Source organism: Cataglyphis hispanica, chromosome 24 (assembly GCF_021464435.1).
Source record: "Cataglyphis hispanica isolate Lineage 1 chromosome 24, ULB_Chis1_1.0, whole genome shotgun sequence".
NCBI classification, from domain to species: Eukaryota; Metazoa; Arthropoda; class Insecta; order Hymenoptera; family Formicidae; genus Cataglyphis; species Cataglyphis hispanica.
Window position 1 is genome coordinate 1225214 of NC_065977.1, and position 22151 is coordinate 1247364.

The 22151-nt window shown below is 34.9% G+C and overlaps 1 protein-coding gene across 3 annotated transcripts in view; it reads left to right on the plus strand.

The window, feature by feature from the left end:
• The window catches only part of LOC126858240 (uncharacterized), a 211081-nt gene that overhangs the window by 15899 nt on the left and 173031 nt on the right, over positions 1-22151 (plus strand). The window lies entirely within an intron of this gene.

A 22151-nucleotide genomic window follows, 5' to 3' on the forward strand; every position in this document is an offset into this window, starting at 1 on the left:
GTCAAATCTTTATACAATTTTTTTAAAAAATCGATAATACCTCACTACATTTCCATTGCATAATAATATCTCTTATGTTTTTATAATCGACGATAAATTGCATTAAACAAACAGCGTACATTTATCAATAGTGGTTTACAAATCAGCGCTGCTAAAAAAAAAATACGAATTTATCCGACGGCTGAAATTCAATCCTGACGAATCGACAATGCGCGGTCCGGTTATCGATTGTTTCCCCCGTAGCGAAATATGCATTTCGTTTTAATGGCGATAAAAGTTGCCGACAAGATATGTTTGACAATAAACCAATAATTACGCGCGCGCACGATAGTCTGCGCGACGGAATCTACAGGCTCTTTCGGTATAATTACAAGCCCAGCGTAATAATCGAGGTTTGCTCGTTTCATTCGGCTCTTTATTCCGATCAGGTAATAAATACACCAAATTGCTATTACACAATGACACGATGCCGTTTACGTATTGCCGCGTTGTCACACAATGAATATTCCAATTATTTAACACACTGCAAATTCTAATTTTCTACAACGATACAACGAATAGAATTAATCGAGCTAATCACGATAGTGAAATAAATATGAGATTGCTATATTTTACAATATTAAAGTCACGATATAAATAATTATTAGAATTATAAAAAGCTATAAGTAGGCCCGGAAGTAGTTATTAATTATTCTCCCCTCTATTTATAAAGTAATAAGTAATTCTATATTGCATTATATAAATTGCATTTTATAAATCGAGCTAATTATGATAATAGCACATTACAAATAATGAGATACTGCAGTATTTTGTAGGATTAAAATTAAAACCCACGTCAAAGTTATAAGAAAACGATAACTAATAAATAGTGCTTGTGATGGATGGATTATCTCGGCTAGTGTGAAGACTAATTTTGAGATCCATAATACAACGAGCAGCGCGTCTTTAATGCGAGCTGTAAAAGATGCATCACCGACCTAAGCGGCTTGTAAGTCGCGCAAATTATCGCAAATTATTGCTAGTAATGTCGCGTGTCATAAAAGATTGTGACGTAATGTAATTATCAAGTCTCAGTGTCGCGATTGTAACGTGACGTAATGGGGTAATTGGCGCGCGCCGCAAATGTCTCGGTATATCAAACTTTCGCCGAGGAAAAGAGGGCGAGAGTAAGGTCTCATTTCCGGCGCGAAAGGATAATTCGCCGATAGATCCGGTTTGCAATGTGCGACATTTGTATTCATCGGTATTTCGCTAATCGCTAAAATTTTGATGAGACGCATTATTTCATCGCGGTGTCCATCGGATCGGAAAATAATTTTACAGAAAAATAGAATTTCAATAAAAACTACCGGCATATTTCACGCTGAGAGAAAGCTTTTTCTCTTTAATTTTCGAAAAAAATATTTGCAAAAAATATTTTCCAATTTTTTCGCATATGTCAACAGAGAGAGAGAGAGAGAGAGAGAGAGAGAGAGAGAGAGATTTATTTAATATGAACTAGTCTTTGACACAAATATTAACTTTGTTGCGAAGGCATCGCGTGGTTGCATGACGGATAAATACGGCGATTGTACAGCGGCACGTACGTATGCGGCATGTACGCGCATCTCGAATGAAGCCGCTCGTAAACAAAGCTCGCGAAGGATAAAAGCGCGAGAAGATAAAAACGTGCGTGAAACACGTAGGGCGAGGATTTAAATAACTGGCACGGGCGAGTCGAGAGCAGAAGGAGGCTCGTACATACACCCGGCCAAGGGGACTCTGGACATTGCTCGTGACTGCTCTTAAAGGTGCACGAAGGAGGAGGAGGAGGAGGATTTCTCGACTCGTCGTGTAAGAAATAAGGGGTGACCGTGGTGGACCGAGGGTGAGAGACGGACGGAAGATCCGAGAGTGGAAGAGAGAGGGCCCGCACGATTTATGATTCGACCCAGCTGGGAACCTAGCATAAGGTATGCGGTTCATAGTACGCTTTAACGCGCAAGAAAGGTGTAATAAATTGTTCCGACGCGTGCAAATGCGTCTAGGGAGTCGGGGGAGGGGGGTAAATTGCGAGACTCGCGCCCTTAACGAGATTCGCAGGACGAGGTCGCTCTTCCTCATTTTCTTACGATGCTGACCTTCAAAGACGTAACGAACTCATTTCCCTCCAACATCCTTTTATACGTGATGGAACAGGGAAAAATTTTCTATTCTATTACATGAACACATATTTCATATCTCTTTATTGTATCGGAAAAAGTAACGATATAAAATGCAATTACCAATATTTTCCAGATTATTAATTATCTAAAAAAAAAAAAAAAAATTAAATTGGAAATAATTCTGAATTTAAATATCAAACTCAACTTCTTTCTCAGCTGTATTTATATAGATCTACTTTAATGTAATAATATAATAAATCTGAAAAATTTTTTTCCGCGATAAAGAAAAAGTCAAATAAACCGATAAATGGGATTCGAAAATAATTAACCGTTACATCGCAGGATCACCTAGCATTTTTCTCCGGCGAATATTGCGATGCACAAATTCTGAACGTGACACGTGAGATAAGTGGCGCAATTTTTGCAACCGTCGTTATACGCGACGAAACGTATCGTCGCGGCGCATGCATCAGCGATTTATCGTCCGCGCGATGCGACTCTCTCTTCATTTTAGTTGCCCGCGAAAAGTGCATTCGCCTTCGCGAATCGCCAGCAATGAATCGACCGTAAAGGGGATATTCACTTTTGCGAGCGTTAATAGGAGAGATTATTGCGACGGTGTTCCCTGAATCCAAAGCGAATGCACGTCTCTTTTCGCTCAGTCTTGATTAAGCTCAAACGCATTGTCAACTGCAATCTGCCGTTTCGAGAGAATCTATATTCCGCGTATATCGTGTATCCTGCAATTCTCCCAACTTAAAATCTCGGCATGCGTCTTAGTAACAATTGTGTATAATGGGAATTATTCGATTTAATATAAAAAATATATATATATAAAAGTATACATTAAATATATATTAAAAAATATATATTTATTATATTTATTATTTATATATTTATTATTTATATTAAAAAATATATATTTATTGCTCAACATTTTATATTTAATTACACAATATCATCGAAGGATACTTTGACATGATACGATGCTTTTTATCACTTTATCATTACTTCATGATTGAAAAATACGAGATTTATTCATGCCGGCTATTTGTTGATGATATGAAAGATCGATGCAACATTCGGAATGAAATGCATGCGATTGCGACAACTAGGCGTTTTACCATGCATGTGGTACGCGATCGATTGAATTTGCGCAAAATTTCATTGGCCGACGTAAACTCTCTCGAGATGTTGAATTATACCCTCGCCCTTTGTAAATTCTATCAAACAGCTCGTAAATTTTCATGATGGAGAAGGGATTCAATGAGAATACCTGGGTCAACTCCGACATTGACGATGTTCGTGCGCACTTAGCTACGCTCATATCAAAGCTGCGTGCAAACTCGAGCAAACATGCGGAACGAACCGATACGTAAACACCAATATATGTATTCTCAAGATTTCGTGAAAAGTTGCGGGTCTTTTCACGCTAAATATTATGCGGTATCACTCAAAGATATAACATATATATATATATATATATATATATATATATATATATATTATATTATATTATTTTTGTTGATAAATATCGCAATAATCGATGTTCCACATAATATCATGGACACATATGTATATATACCAATGGTGCATTTGCAGTGGTTCGCTTAATGCAATTTACATATTTAAACACGTGCATCGATCTGGTTTGTATATACATCTGCTTGTAAATAAAGCTGCATATGTACATACATATATGGGCAAAGAATGAGCTCAATATTTTTTTCTCCTGCATATATGTGTGTGTGTATGCATTTTTCATTGCACTTCATTCGTTTGTAGCGTAGAGTAGTGAATAAAAAGAACATCGTAATGCTTATATTAGATTCTACTCTTAATAAAATAAAATATTTGAAAAAAGAGAGAGAAAGAAGGAGAATATTTTATGTTTTATCTTACTATATAATATCCTGGCTATATGTAGGCTGAAATTTCAATTGTTTCTTATATTACGATTTCGAATATTAAAGTCATTTGATAATTCAAGAGTGATGTGTTTTAATTCTCGATATTAATGCAGTTTCGATTCTGTTACTAATAAAAATATGTACAATTTTCATTTGCAACGAATTCGAGAAAATAATGAAATTTTTTTAATTATAATTTCATCGTTTCCCCATCCAAATTTAACGTATAAAATCTATCTGATTATCTAATCATCGGATTAAGCCCATGTGTGTGTTTCTGATAAATTGTTGCGAGAGAAGGAATAGCGGGAGATGATGATGATGCCGCATTTAGCAGCGACCTGTTTTAGCGCATCGCGAAGAAGTGAAATGTAGGCTAGCTGGTGAATGCAATCGAGGACATTGGAACGCGAACGTGCGTGAATACTAACATACGTACGCGAGTGACTCTCGTATCGCAAATGCACGGGGCCGCATTGTATGACGGGGCGCGCGGCAAATGTGCCAATCAGATGATACGCTGCGGGATACGAGGTGATTGTCATGTGAGATTCCGGCATATTATTCCCTAATTATATGCGTCAGTATCATCGATATCTCTGATCATTTGCAATGTAATTGATAATCGTTAACATAATTGTAATTGGTAATTGTAATATAATCTATTTTGTCCTCAATTATATTAAGCAGAAGTTATTTAGATAATATAAAGGATATAAAGATTTATGAAGATAAAAATGCTTACAAGGAAATGAAAATAATATTAAAATATATGAAAATATATTTTATAATATAAATTTTATTTTATAATATATATTTTATAAATATATAATATATATTTATATATATAATATATATAATATATATTTTATTTTATATAACATATATATAATATATTTTATTTTATAATATAAAAAATTAAAATATATGAAAATAAAGCTAGATTGATAGATTAATAAAATCTACATATATGTATATATATAAAGAGAAAGAGAGAGAGAGAGAGAGAGAGAGAGAAGATAAATAAAAGATTTTTACATACAAGATTAATAAATATCGGAGGTAGTTTAAATGTTTGAATATATCTTTTTAATCTAATAGAATATTTGCAGACGAATAAAAGTGATATCGCAGTAAAACTATTATTAATTATAAAAATTTTATCTAATCTTGGATAGAAATAATTTTCGGTTGAATTACTTGCACTTGTGCCACTCGATTACCTTTCTCAATTCATCATGACAGGAGCAACGGCGGCGATGCAGCCAGCGATAGTGTAGATATAAACGGAGCTCGTTAGCGTTCTAAGGTCAAGTACCGATCGTCGTTCAAGCATGAAAGAATTCTTGGCTACGTGGAGATATTGCCAAGGCTGAAGTAAACAGGTGTGCAAAATTTACGAGCGCTACTGCAAGAGTGACTTCATACATTTCATTGTGTTATATCCTCGTTGAAATATTATTTGCCTTTTATACAATATCTTCACTTTTTTTTAAGATCAAGTATTTTTCATCTTTACGATTGATGCCTTTTTTTTCCTTTAATCGCACATATCAGGAAACGTAAAAGTTGCAGTAAAATCAAATTACGGTGAAAGGTAATTATTATTAAAAGCGCCCGGAACTTTTATTAATCGAATCGGAGACATACTATTTACATTCTCTTTTCATAAGCTTTTATTATCATCTCGAATTAAGTTTTATGCAATAACGGTAATGATTATAGTTTCACGAGAATATAATCAATTGTATTTCAATTTTAGTTATGGAGGATTTTGCGTGGTTATCCGAAAAATTAAAAACAAATTGTCCACAGTAGATTACGAAAACATCAAGTTCAATTGTCTCTGGATCAATAAAGGGGAACAGATAATTTAGCCGCGTGTTTAATCGTCGATAATATAACAGAGAATTCTATTGTCAATTCAATTGAATTTTCCATTCAATTCATAATTCTATTCAATTCCGTGTCTCCCGTTCTTGATTGATCTCTCCCGCGAAGAAGAACAGGACTCTCGTCTCAAGCGAGCAAGAGCCCTTTACACCACCAACTCTCTACGCTATTTAGAAATCTACTCCAACGCACAAAGGCATGTCATCTCTCCTCGATGCGAAGGTGGCGATGCAATGCGAGCCGAGCCCGAGTGCTCTCTCGTGCCACGCACAGCTCGTGCGTGTCGCGACGCACACGCATCGGTCCTTCACTCACCGATTGTCAATTTTCAATGATACGGATCGAATAACATCGGCCAACTTTCCAACACGCGATACGAGGAGGAAAAAAAGCGGAGAACACGGAAGCGGAAGGTAGGTGACCACCGCCTGCCTATTGTCGCGAAAATGTGTCGTCTCGCTCAATCTCATTAGTTTCATTCTGCGTTAAAACAATACATTGTTTGATTGTTATTTTTTATCATCCTTTATCCGAATTCGACATTTTTTGTGAATTTATATATGTACTCTCTCATTATCTATTTAATATTTATTTAATATTTGTTGTTTAACACTAATAAACTGCGAGAGGTAATATATATATTATCTCAATATTAAATGCAATTTTTGATAGAAGAATAGGATGTCTATATCGCTCGATTTTATAATGGACATTTAATAAGCTGTGTGGGAAAAGGATTTTATTGACTTATTGCTGACGATGAGAGGTTTAAAAAATTGTTTGCTCAAACATAAAAAAGCGTTATTCAACATCGTGTAATGAACGTTGCCTCGATGTACTCCACTGGTTTCTTTGGTTGATTTACGTTGGACGCCAGGTCAAAGAGCAGTCGAGTACTTTAGCATTAGACCGAGGATGCTGCAACCATCCTTGCGCATCATGCTGCAACTGGCGGAAACGCAAACGTCATCGCGTTGTTGCTCCAAGCTACGAGCGCGTTTCTACTATTATTTCTGTATAAAAGGAAGACGAAAAGGTCGATTTTCGCGGTGTGACGAATTTCGGGCGATATAACATATGCAGACGAATCTTCGCTACAATTATCTGGAGTGATAAACAGTTTGTTCTGTTTTCAGCATAATTTATTAAAATGTATATCAATTTCAATTTATATTAATTGTAAAATTATTTTAAATAGATATTCTGAAAATATCTAAATAAATATTGCGCTTTAATAATTGCTTGCAATTTTATTAAACGCGTATAAAATTAAAAAGCCACAAACATTACAATTAAATTATCCATAAAAGTTAATCACGTCACTCGCTCGTTACTTCGCTCCTGCAAATCAGCCTCAAATAAGAGGACGCTGCAGTGTGTATTTTCCTAAGTCTTGCGCGTTGGAAAGTTAATAATTCCTATTTGCGTGTAATTAGGCGCGACGTCATTGTCGGCAGGTATCCGATGCACCGCGCGCATCGATGCGCAATTATTAAGACCGCGCTGGATCCTGCAAGGTGTCGCTCGTTACGCAAGCTTCTCGCGTATCCCCAACGACGTATCGATTTCTGCCGCAGAACCTGGAGAATCTCACCTGACGAGAGTTTACGCTGTTGTCCGTATAACGCGAAATATGTATTCCGCCTATAAATTGCTCCATCACCGATAGAGCCGAGCAGCGCCAACCATGAAAGTACAAACGGCCATCGTCGGCTTGTATCAGCTCCGAATAGTTTATTATCATCATAAATCACGTGCACACACACACACACACACACACACACACACACACATTGTTGGCTGTGCCGACGTTCGCGATCATTTCAAGCGTGTATTTTGCCGCGAGCACTGATGCACTCCCGCATACGCGGCAGTTGCATCGGGAGAGAAAGAAGGGGATGTAGATGGATAGATGCAATGATAAAAAAAATGTAATTCCCTTTCGAAGCGATATTTTGCGTTCGTAAAATGAGAGAAATGTGCTAACGTAGTTAACTATTATATATTGCCATGTACGTCGGAGTCGGATAAAAATGTTTACAAAGTACTTGAAGTATATATTACACATACAGACATATAGACACACACACACACACACACACACACATAAAATTTTCCGTATAAAGTACTTTGTATTTACATAAAAATTGTTTTATTTTGACATAATAAGTGTGAATAGATAATGATCGATTATTACTGATTTATTCAATACTATTTTTAAATTATTTGATTGAAGATTAAGTTTAATTCAAGTTTAAAAAAATATAGATTATAATTTGCTTTAAATCATTGTTTTAATACATATCTTTATCAAGAAACAATTCTAATTTAGAATAAATTCGCAATTGTACTGCAAACCGAACATGCCTGGTTATTTTTACATACTCTATGTATTGTTAAACGCATTCAAGCTCAAAGTGACAGATCATTATGAATGCATGTATCGCATCCATCTGTCTCACCGGTCATTTTTCGCGATATCGACGCCGTGCAAGTTGCAGGCCGGAAAACAGGTCGGCGTTTCCCGGTGGTTGAAGGGCCAATTCGAGAGAGGATATTATGTAGCCTTAGGGAGATGCTAGGTGGTGACGTCCCGTTGAAGTTGCCGGAGGTGGAGAGAAAAACAGGAAGGTGGATCGCACAGAGAAACACGAACGTGAAGAGGTGCGAGGATATTGCGTTCTGCCTGATAATTTCTCTCTCCCCCTCACCCTCTTTTCCTATCTATTTCATATATTCCCTGTGATCTTCTGTCAGTATTCTCTACGAGAAGGTCCTATTAAAGAGTCTGGTGAATTTACACGCACGTGCTTGGATCTGTATGATTAAATAATGCTTGAAATAACACTGACAATGAGTCTTTCTTTTTTTTTTTCCTGTCATATAAATATGTGTTATAGGCATAAAGTGTAACTGCATATTGAGCGATTTTTGATGAATTACGATAACGATGAAAAAAAGCTCAATTGGGCGCTTAACGAAAGTGGAGTAAGGATAAATAAGGATATCGTGATCACGCTAAGACGAGATTCAACAAACTTGCTGCTTTTAAGTTTATCATGTACTCGCTGGATTACTATTTACATATTCACGTCGGTGGTATAAATGCAAATGAGCTAAGCGCTAATTATGCTTAATATAATTTTCTGCCCAAGCAGTTTTCTTCTCGCGAAATTTTTTTATGTATTTTATAATATATTTAAATTTAATATTTTCACGTAAGCCTATTAGTGCTTATTTTCTTGATTCCGAGAAAAAAACACTCAGTTCTCACTTTTTAATCCATTTTCTTAGATCATTTAAGGACTAATACTACATTTGATATTGTTCAGTTTTATTTTTTATAAATCCTCAGTTTAATGTTCTTTCACATTATGATTTTTATATATTTATCCAGTCAGAACTGAAAATGTAATTATATAAAATGTCATATGAGACTTTGTATGTAAAAAATTACTTTCGCGATGGAACGAGGGAGGGAACATATAACTACTGTAACATCTCATTATCAGACCTTATGCGTCCTTTGATCTTTAATCTACGAGTCGCGGGTTTACGTAGATCTATATCTACGTTCTGCATGTAATAAGCCACACGGATTTGTGTGTTGGTGTCTGTGTTTATAGGCGACATAAGGCCAGGCTTGATTATCTGTCGTGCGCTTGTAATAAATATATGTGCTATCTTGCACATATCTCTGCAAATATACATTGCATCCGTCTATTGCAAATTGTATACACACACAAACACACACCTCTCTCTCTCTCTCTCTCTCTCTCTCTCTGTGTATCAATATTCTCTAAATAACTTCTCTATGCGTCCTTTACATAATGAGTATTCATACAGAAGTCTGTATCAAACGGGACGCTAATTATCTGAATTGCTAATTAACCGAATTGCTAAAGCCTAGCAATATAACTTTGGTCTTTGACGTAAGAGTTAACCCACTTGCCCACCCTCTCCAATTTATCTTGATTGCATTGTTTCAATTAACAATAATAATTTATAATTATATTTATCTATTTTTTATCCGTTTTTTATCTATATTTTATCTGCTTTAAACATTATTTTCTCAATTTTTGTTGCATTTATCATATATTATATAATAACTTTGTTCGCGAAGAAAATTACTTTTTGTTTTTCTTAAGAGAATATAACTTTTCATTATTGCTATTATTTTTTTTTTGTACCGATCGATCTACAAAAATTCTCGCAACCCTCTCGCACTTCATTCTAGCGGGATGCAAATTTTTTGAGGTCGCCGCTCATTCCAAGCGCAATATCGCACGACGCTTCTAGCGAAGCGCATTTGCATTCTCAAGTTTTCGAGGGAAGAACAACGATTCTTGTCTCGTTCATCGCCGTCGCTCATTGTTTCGATCGACGTCTCGGATTTCGCGTAAGAATAAGACCGAGCCATCTATTTGCAAATCTCGAAAAGCTCGGCGAAAACTTTATTATCCACCTGATATACAGTCACTCGTTGAACGTGCTTCTTCTCCGACGAGCAGCGGCTTCCGTCTCGCGAGCTTCTTTACGATCGTCTTATTGTTGGCGAACCAACTCTCGATAGCTATGCATATGAACCTGGTGCAATAATCCTGCATTTTCTTTCTATGGGGATATGCTCTACATAATACCGCGAAATAGTCATCTGCTTCGTATCCGGACCTGATATCCTCTACTCTGATGTTCGGAATTTCTCACACCGTATGCGCCTTGTATCACGCGATGTAAATCTGACTTGCAGTGATTACGCATGAGATGAATTTGTTTTTTTTTGTTTTTTTTTTTTTCAGTAACCTCTCTAAAGGCATCTTGAAAATCGCGATTGTGCCAAAAATGACGAATGTCAAAGAATCGCTCCCGAAACGAGAAACGTCACGCGAGTCGACGGGAGCGTGTAGCCGTGTTTCTGTCACGAATCTTTGGTCCCACCAAAAGACCATCGAGCTCCCAAGCTCCCGAGTAAAGTTCTGAATGTATTCCGAGAAACGCTTTTATCCATCCGTATAGCCGTTTCGCGGTAGTCGATACGATACGACGGTCGAGATTCCTCGCGAGACGATGCGAAGAGGAGCAGCGGCGGTACGATAAGAAGCAGACGGTATAAAGGGGGATAAAAAGTACCGAAAGAAGATGGAGAGGAGATCTCGCATAATGTCGAGTTGGATGTTCATCGCTCTCTCGCTCTCTCTCTCTCTCTCTCTTTCTCTTTCTCTTTCTCTACCCTCGTCCTCCCCCTCTATATCATTTCTCTCTTCCTTTGCTGATCCTGCGGTTTTCTCGTCTCTTTATATCTTCGAGCCTCTTTCTTTCAATGACAGAGAGAGAGAGAGAGAGAGAGAGAGAGAGAGAGAGAGAGAGAGAGAGTGCGATGGAGAGAAGAATAAATGAGATGGAAAAGAGCGAGACGGGGAAAGAAAGAGTATCTCTTGAAACCAGTTCGATCTAAAATAGCGCCTTTGCATCGAACGTAGGAAAAACGAGAACGAATACGAATCCAGTCTATCAGTCATGAATTATAGGCGAAACGAGCTACAGGATTCGAAACAAACGGCCTTATTGTGGCACGTATCGACCAATCTATAAAATTAATCGAAACTCGCACAGTGGAGAAAGTTAAAGGACTTTGAACTAATTAATTATTTACAAGCTATATTGGAATCAGTCGCACTCTTTCTATTTTTAATCTTCCTATAAATAATATAATAATTTAATAACACAAAAATAAATTTTTGTTTTAATTTTATATCAATCTGCAATCAGCAAATAAGAAAAAAGTAAATTAAGCAATAAATGTAATGATTAATAAAATAAAATGAAAAGATGAAAAGAAAGAAAGAAAATTAAACTTCTCATTGATAAAATGAAATTATCAATACGCGCTTTTTGATGACAGAAATTTATTTTTCACGAAAAATAATATCGCAAGAGCAATTTGACATTAGGAAAACGAGAGGCGCAAATTCGCCTTTCTCATTTCAGACCGAGACACACGAGAGAGCGCACTTAGGGGCGCAGGCGGTAAGAATCTTTTTACACACGCGACACACCAACCAATTTGGACCCGAGAGAGTTAGGAGCAGCTTCCAAGCTCCGTCTCTCGACTTCTTGTGTGTATGTGTGTGTGTGTGTGTGTGTGTGTACGTAATCTGAAGAAAAGTTTCTTTCTAACGTGAAAGAGTGATGTCCGAAGTTTGGCAAGTTTCAGATTACGCGCGTATAGAGAGCGTGCCCCTTTTCACGGATCCAGCGAAATCGCACGACATTCATTTACGAATTGCCTGATAAATTTTAGATCGGGCTTTTTCTGCGACATCCGTCGTGCAGCGGAAAAACTCTCATTTTGAGTTTTTCAACGGTATCATTTTGTGTGTGCGTCCCGAGCAATACCTACGCGCGCCTTTTCACCAACCAGCGTGGAAGGGACGCGCGTGCTCTCGTCCGGTGACGTATGCGCACACACGGGACCTTTCGTATAAAATGCTAATCCAATCCGCCGAATGTACTTCCGTGCAATTTACTGCTTTCCGTTCCATTTCTCTCGACTGGCAGTGCGCACCGCACATCTGTTCTGATTTTGCTCTATTCCGCTCATGAAAAAATCATTTTCGTCGATTCAAAGTCACAGAAGAAAATCGCGTCAAGCCGAACGTCGCCGATTAATCTAAATAAATCGGTGTAAACAACGAGAAATATGTATGAATGACGTTTTCAATCGAAAAAGAATATATGTTTAGCGATCAGAAAGTGAATAAAAAATTAATAAAAGCCGTATTTGATATGAAAATATAATCAAAATATATTTGATAAATAATTAGGAGAAATTAATTACAGAGATATTATTCGAATGATTTCTATTTTTATTAACATATCTATTTAAGAAATTTGCTATTTTGTAATTATATATTTGTCGCGTAAAATATTGCTTTTTTTATTCACATTTTTATGCGATGATAAATACGTTTTCATTTACTTTACATCCTGTTTTAAATAATATGCGACTTTTCTCGAGACAAAATCTCCTTGATCGACAGCTCGGAAAGACGCCGGAATTGCTTTGAACCTCACATTTTTAACTTTGGAAAGGGTGAGGATACTTTCGAGATCATCTCATGATGAGACGACTCTTTAGAGAACATGCGAGCGCGTTAATAATCTCGTTAACACCCTGGCCGACCAACTCACCGCTTTCAAAAACCACTCGACGGTCAGATAGTCTCTCTCTCTCTCTCTCTCTCTCATGTGCCATAAACGTACTATCATCCATTGAGCCACCAACAAGAGAGATTAACGCGCGATATCAATCGTTTGCCGACAGTGATTGGAACTGAACGTGCGAGAATTTGTTTTCAAGGAGCAGAGTCGAGATTAATTATGTGACAAAAAGATTAAGAAACTCTATTATTTGTTATACGTAATTATTTCATTATACTTTTGTTATGTCAGATAAAAGAAGCGAGTATAAAGACATGTCATTTTCTCTAATTTGGGAAAAATATAAGAATAGATCTGAAAGAGAAATTTTTTCCTCATTGTTTTTGCTATTAATTTATTCAGATATTGATCTCCGGTTTTGTCATTCAATCAATTTCAATGCGATTCAATTGTTTCGCGCTACGTCATCGCTTCACGTTTCTGAAACTTCCGTCGTAGACTAGTAAAGTATAAAATGCATTTAAATATATACCGGAATTTTTTGAGACTCTTTGACGCGAAATGCATAATCTAATATACGCCTGCCATGCAACGGAAGATGTGGTAAATAACAAATATGTTATGTCAGAGATACGATAGATTGTGACTGTCAGATCTACCATGTATCGTTTCGACATGATTTGCAACACAAAGTTTCGCAAATATTAAAAACCATATGTGTATGTAATTCTAATTTTATCGATCAACTTTTTTTCCCAAAAAGCATAATTCACAGAATAATCAAACAATTTTCCATCTTTTAATTTTTATTCTCACGAATCTTTAAATAATCCGTATCGTGCCTTCATATTATCGTGATTATGTTTATATTATTTGAAAACTATTAAAGATAAGACAGAGAAAAAGTTTATGCGGAAGGGCTAGAGTAGAGTTGCGACAGATATGTTTGCCGTGCCAATTTAGCGAGTCGGTTTCCTCGCCGCGCAGCTCAACCACTTGTCGGTGTATTACATGAACGTGCAGCTGCGACAAGCAGCAAACAAAGTACACACACCGCAATAATCCTGACCCACATAGAACTCGAGGCGACCCTTTAAGGGAAAATGCAAACAACACGGAGTGGTGATCCTGGTTTGCTGCCGCGCACATTTCCGCGTTCGGTGTAGTCATAAAATTATGGAAAAACCACTCGCGATACTTCAAGCGCGCTTCTCATATAGCTTGTGCAAACTTTTCTCTAAATAAGGCCTCTCGTCACTTTTTGAAAACGCTTTGATTGTAGGATATAGAATTGTTCGGTCAAATTAAAGTGAGCGATATTGAAGCTCAAGACATATCGAGAGAAAATATATATCCAAGCCCGAAAAAATTGTTTATGTTTTATTCTTCGCAACTTTACGTGATGTCGTGCAAAAAAATGTCTTTCTTATTTCTATCTATTTTTTCAAAAAGCGATTCGATTTCAAATTATTAAAGAAATACGACATCAAAATTAAACGTGGGTTAGGTTGTTTTTCATGCAAAAAAAAAAAACTCCTTTTCATTTTGTTTGAGTCAATATACAGCGTGACCAATACAACAGAAAATATCTTATCGTCTTCTATTCTATCTTGACGTGCACTTTGCAGTATTTGAAGTTTCCTCACGAAAATTTTATTTCTCAGCATACGGAAGCCTTACTTTTTGCATTTATATTGTTCAATATGTAGAGGCTATCGCGAAATATTGATACGTGAAACTTGAAGAGAGTGTCAAGTCTTTTTATTATTAAATTACGGAATATTTTTGCTCGAATAAAATGTCTGATACTAAAAATCAAAATTTTTCTTTCTTCTCCGTAAGATATTCTTTTTAATAATTAATTTTTACGCATATTTATAATGTATAAAATTTATATATATAATATATATATATATAATAAATTATATTTTATAAATTATTTTTTTATTTGCGTGAAAAGGTAGAGATAATAAAAATTACGACAAGACTAGAGATTGTATAATAAGAAATTGTGTGTTTAAAAACATAATAAAGAATACACTTATTATTGTATTTGTAAAACTATAAGCGTTGAATTGTAATCTCAAAAATGCAAACATCTGTCGTATAGCCTCATGATGACACCATGTGTTCCACACGGAACTCTCCTCTTTGGAAAAAATCTATATCATTGAGATTTCGTTGCCAAAAGAGATAAAATTTGGACTCTAGATAGTTTCTGCAAAATGAAACTTTTGAACAAAAGCTTGACGTAGCCGGACAAGTACGATCGAGAATGGATGAAGAACTAAATGTTAGCTTTGCTCTTTTTTCTCACAGTTTTTAGTACAAATTCTGTTGAAATCATTAGAAAAACACTTTAACATTGCCTAGAATAAATTTGCAGAGCTACAAAATTATATTAAATTTACAAAAGCTACTTTGCAAATTAACTTATTTGTTATTTCTATTTAATTACGAAAAATCTTAGTTTCCTTCTCTCTTTTTAAGAACAAAATTATTCAAAATTGTATATATTTGTAATTATCATTTAAAACTAATCTTTTTCATTTAATTCAAAAATAGAAACAACGAATTAATTATATCAAATGATGCATTGTATACATCTTCCTCTTAGATATATTAAAAAAAAAAAAATTATCAAATTTAAAATTGCTTCTTACGCGCTCAGAACCATTTTATGAACACAAGATTTTTCGATAATGAATTATGTATCGAGGATAATAGATCAGACAAAGAAGTGATGACCACGAAAGACAGTTTAAGAAGAGGCTAGCAATTTTCTGAAGTGGTACTCGTCTCTCGAGTATTGCACGGATGTGCAAGTGCACGCCTCGCTGCACACTTGTTCCGACTACGTTTATTAGAACGCGAGTTTTATCCCCTCTTTTATCCCCCCCCCCTCCACCGAAAGGGCCACGAAACAGATAAAATCACGCTTTAACACAATAAAAGTTGGAAAAGTTAAAACAATTGTTGCTAGTAAAAGTAATTGTACATTTAATTACTGAAATACGTTTAATTACTAAAATTCACATTTTGATTAATAGTGAAACGTATATATGTATAAAAGAAGATTAGTCCCATATTAATGCATATTGAACGCATGTAAAAATATAGTTTCACTCCTACCTTCCACACTTTTTCGTCCACAATATTTCTCTCTCGTAGATTGAATCTCATGAATCTCGTTACGGCCTGATTTAAATTCTACATTACTTCTCGTGACACTGTATGCATACAATTTCGTGGCAAAATCCTTCCGCATGATTCTTGAGTCGTAGTTTCATAGGGAAAGAAAAACGAGACAAAGAACAAAGAGAAACAAGAAGAAAGGAGGCCGCGCCTTATCTCTACGTCGCGTAACACCGCGACGTTGGGTTAATTAGTATTTATCGCGATTACGTTTTCGCGCGGATCAGCGAGCAGCGAGTGGTCGGTCGGTAGGAGTTGGATCTCTCCCTCGAGCAAAATCGCGAATGAATTTTATCGTTCAAATTTCCGGTCGGAAAGTTAACTTCAAACAGTAATACTATATCGCGGCATGATTTTTTACGACGCAATCTCCATTTTTCCAAGCGAAACTCGCGAATAGAATCAAATTGCGAATCGTCGAAAGCTCCGACCCCAATTAGAAAGATAAAAACAATGGAAAAACTGTGCTTAAACTTTACATAACGTTGAGCTTTCATTACGTATGCTGTTTCGAAAGGATTTTTACTCGGTACATTTTAATTTTTAATTTTTCGAATTGAACAGATGAAAAAGCTTTGAAAAAAAAAAAAAATACATAAAATTTGGAGTCTTTGGACGTGCTCATAAAGGGGCTGTGCCCTAAAGAGAAAGGAAGAAAGAGAAAAAGAGATCATAAGATGAAGATATATGAAGCGTATGATGCGCAGTCTCATGAAAGGGACTATAGCTTGCCTGTCAAAATTGGAAAAGTCGTTTCTCGTTGGCAAAAGTGACAGATGGATAGATTAAGGCTCGCTGTGACACGTGCTTTCCGCCGATTGCGCAAATTCGTGATATCTTCGCTCACCGGTCACCGCTGTTTACAATAGCACCCCACTCTCTGTTTGACGATACGATTCAATTCCTTGCTGCGCGATTCAGCAAAGCCCCTTTCCCGGCAAACACAGAATATAATTATTATATAACTTGGAAATAACACACAATATAACAGAAGTTACACGTTATTAATATTGATGTTGTATAATTTTTTTTTCTAACTACAATATAACTGTGTTTTAAAACTGTTACATTTCTTTGTTATTTGTTGATTATAACAGTATAACAGCAATATATAAGTATTAAAATTATAATTTTAATAATATTTAATAATAATATAAATATATGGAAAAGTCAAATATCAAGACTAGCTATATGCCAAAAATTAAAAAAGAGAAAAATAATTTTCCGTAAAGTATACAAAAAATCATACGTAATAAAAACCTTTTCTATTTCTCTGCGACACTTGTGACTTATGTGTATCTTTATTGAAAAAAAATAAATAAAAATAATAAAAAGAATATAATAATATAAATATATTATTATATAAATTTTATGAGCTAAAATTTTATTAATCTTCTTTATTCTATTTGTAATAAAATTTAGTCCAGTAAATTTGATAATCTATCATGATAACTATTTTCTTTTTTTTTATATTCTAACTCCAAAATTTTCTTTCTGATATCCACTGGTATTGAAAAGAAGAGTTTTGATGTAAAATCTGCGGTGTCTTTAGTTACGCCACTGATCGAGAATATTTTATCAAGAAAAAAAAAGAACCGTTGCTGCAAAGATTAACGTCTCTGGCTTGTTCGCGACGCGAATTCATCAACGCCGTTTTCTCCATCGCGGAAGACAGGCTCCGTCCATCCTATATGACAATACCTCCCCTTTCTTTACCCTATTTTACCCTGACCCGAAAGAGCTTCGAGAGTCCTTTAATCTTCGAGCACGATAAAATATCCGCGATGGTGCTTAGGAGGTCGTACGGTATATCCTTCACGTCGCCAAGACAAGTGAGTTAGCTTAAGCTTAACAACCTACCACCCCTCCCTGCCTCTCCGACCTACCCTCGCGCATTTCGTCGCATCCCGGAAACAAGAGGGTGCGACTACTGTAAACAATGTTCGGTCATTAATCTTCACATCCCGTCATGAAACACGAAATAAAAATATTGAACGGTGCGTGGATGAGGGTGTCTCATAATTATTCCTTCTTTTTTCGATAATGATAAACATGGATCTGCATTTTTATGATACTTCCTAACATCATATACGTTGTTACTGTCATATATAAAATTTAGCAAAACTGTATGTTGCATTTAAAATTATATAATATTATATTATGTAATATTATATAAAATATCTGCGGGAAACATTTTAAAGTTTGAGAAAAAAAAAAATAGGAATTTTTACGCATGTATATTTCGTTTTTAATTTTAATTTAAAGACCTTACTTTTTAAGTTTTCTTTCTGGTAGAAATGCGTTGCAAATGCGAAGATGAAAAGGAAACGACTCGATGACGGCACGATGACGGCAATTGAATAAAAAGTTATTTAACGAAGTTGCGTGGAAATAATCATTCGGAGATATTATTTGCAGAACGCAAATGTGATACGTCAATAAGCTTGTAATTTAACTTTGCACATGAATAAACTTCTTTGTAAAAAAATGTTACATAACTATAGCGGTATGTTGTAGATCTCTATCTCAAGCAAATATTCAATTATTATTATCAAGCAAAATATTCAATTATTATTATCAAGCAAAATATTCAATTATTATTATCAAGCAAAATATTCAATTATTATTATAATAAATACCCAAAATATAGCTTCTTTTAAAACGGGGGGTTGTAGTTGACAGTGCGTTTCAGCTTAATCGAAACCCGAGAGAGAGAGAGAGAGAGAGAGAGAGAGAGAGAGAGAGAGAGAGAGAGAGAGAGAAAGCGAAAAGAGAATCCATTCGCTTTGAATCAGAGAAAATCGTCGCATTAATCTGCCATTAACGCTCGCAAGTGAATATCTCCTTTACGGCCGATTCAATGTTGGTGATTTGAGAAAACGCCCTTTTCGCGAGCAACTAGATGAACTTTTGAAAGAACTGTATTGCGCGGACGATATTTCTTTACATGCGCATGTTCAAAGTACATGCGACGAGTGCCAGGAGTTGCTGTCCAAAGTGACGGCAAAGCGATACGACGATTACATTAATTAGTGCGTGCGATTGTTAATTAATTGCGCTCTTTCAATCAGCCTACATCTGTAAATGAGCGTCCAGAAGTCCGGGCAATGAAATAGAGACGAGGAAATGGTGGTGAGCGCATTGAATCGGCCCCGATGAGTTAATTTATTGTGCGTAATTAATTGTTCATCTGATTGAATCGAATTGCACTTGATGCATTGTAGCCTTTGATAAGCGCTTAGGAATATTACGATGCATCTTTGTGAGTTAAATTGTAATAATGTTATAAACTGGCTTCTCGTATAAATTTTTTGGTGTCATTTAAAGAAAAATTATATAAAACAAATTAAATAAATTTGCAGTAAAATATATAACAAAAAGTATCATGTATATGTGAGAAGTGTATTTCAAAAATATAGATCTATGATATGTATGTTATTTTCATATATATATAAAATTATATATATTTTGCACATTAGAGATTTATATTTTATAAGTAGATTTTTCATGCACTATATTTTTTATAATATTTTTACTGCAAATTTTTATTTAACCCGGTTTATACGATTATAATAAATATTTATATTTTATTTGAAGTTGAATTCTGACATTCTCTTATTATCTAAATTTAAATAAAATATCGTAACTAAATTAATTTTGAATAAACTGCAATAATTATAAATACGCATGCACATAATTGCATTTCATATTATATTTAATATGGAGTGAGTACAGATATTTTTTAATAAATATTTATTTGATGATAGTATTTATTTAAAGAGAGTGAAAGAGAGAGGAGGGAGAAAAAAAGGGAGAAAAATTTTTTACAAATACTCTTGAATCGCGAAAAAATATGAAGTGACAAATACGATTTGATAAGATATTATATATGTATATATGACAGATAATCGACTGACATTCCCCGTAGAAATGTCTAAATGTTCATGGACTGATAAAAGTAAGATAAACGATGACATCGGTATTTTTATGACGAGGGGAAATTGCGAAATTGTGCCTATATCTCACGACGATTTGCGAGGTCGTTTGCGCATATCTATAAGACATATCAAATTTATTTTACGCGTCACACAGTTCTTTCTCCTCTGCCCCTCACTCTCTTGGCTATGGAAATTTTGCGTATTGTAAATATCTATTTTTTAAAGATGATTATATGTTTTAATTATCAAATATTATCAAATATTTGCATGAAAATGTGATTATTATATATTTTATTAATAAATATTATATATTGCCAACTTATCTATATATTTATTTAATTAAAAATATATTTAATGATTTATGCTATTATAAATATTAATTAAAAATTTTTATAAGTAGATACTTAACGTTTTACGTACTCGATTAAATTAATTAGAAAATGTATTTTTATAAGAAAATATTTAATATTAGAAAAAAACTAATAAATAGTAATGAATTATACGATGTTATATACTTTTTCCGGTGTAAATAATATAGATTTGATACATTTGGTTAATAATTATTTAATTAATGAAGTAGTTATTAACTTTAGACGCTTATTTTTCGAGTTTGATGTAAAAAATTTTGACCTAAAAACGCTGATTATTTAATTGCATTTTTCAATATTTAATAGCACATTTATTTTTCTTTTCTCATTGAAAATGTGATTATTCAATAAATCTTTCCGCTACATTTTATCAAAACTAATAGTAAAATTTTACTTTATATACGTTCACATTAATTCTTTTCCCTTAAAATAAGTAATTTTCATTGTCATGTATTGCATTGAGAGACAAATATTACTTTGATGACAGTAAAAGTATTTTTTTAGTATTTCCAAAAAAAATTATAAAAATTAAAAGTATCAAGTAAAAGATTCTTTCATTCGTGCATCATAATTTGTCGATGCTCAGCGAGTAGTACGTGCACCATTTTTTCGAGATAGATTCCTCGCGTGACTTCTCTTCTTTGTGCAATTTTACATTATTCATTCATCGTAGGAGTAAATTATTCATTCGTGGAGTAAAAAACTCGATATATTTTTATGTATTGTGACGGCGACCATTTATTTTTCGAGAATCTACAAAGTGTGCTAAAGGCGGAGAAAGATTAAGAGCCGCTGCCACATAATTTCTCGCGCTGCTACGACGTTGCTACCGCGGGATATAAGGGACCGGACGCGCAAAACGGAAGCTCCTCGCACTAGTTGCATTTCCTGCGCACCGTCGTTGTTGGGTGCGCGTGGCAGACCAATTCGGAAATTGGAACGTGACCGTGCGGAGAATTTACGGCCGAGCATCTGGCGTCAGTTTAATAAAGCTCCCGCGGCGGTACCTCCGAGCTGACTTAATTAGCTTCTGCGCGCGGCGTCTCCCTCATCTTGGATTCTCTGATTGCGCGGCGCAACAATGCCGCTATTTATACCCGGGATACCTTGGGTCATTCATGGATCACGTCTCGACCTATCCTTCTTCTTCACCTCCTAATTAAAGGCGCGACCGCAATGAGAGCTTGAGGTTCGATCGCTTTAGAAATCGAGAGAGAAAAAGAAACAACTCGTGAAGGCTCGAAACAGCAATTTGACGAATTAAATTGATTTATTCGCGAAAACAATTTTTACAATTTCAATCATCGCCTTCGTTCATTAATTGATCATTCGAGGAAATTAATAGCTGACAAAAATATTAATCAGATATATTTTAATAAAAATTTAGAAAAAGAATCTTTTGCAGAACGATTTTATTTGTACACTTTTCGTTTCAATATTTATATTATAATTATAATTAAATTATAATATTAAAGATAATTATTCACTTTAACAGTAAACAAATCAGGATCTAATTAAGAGTGAAATATAAATTCTTTCAAT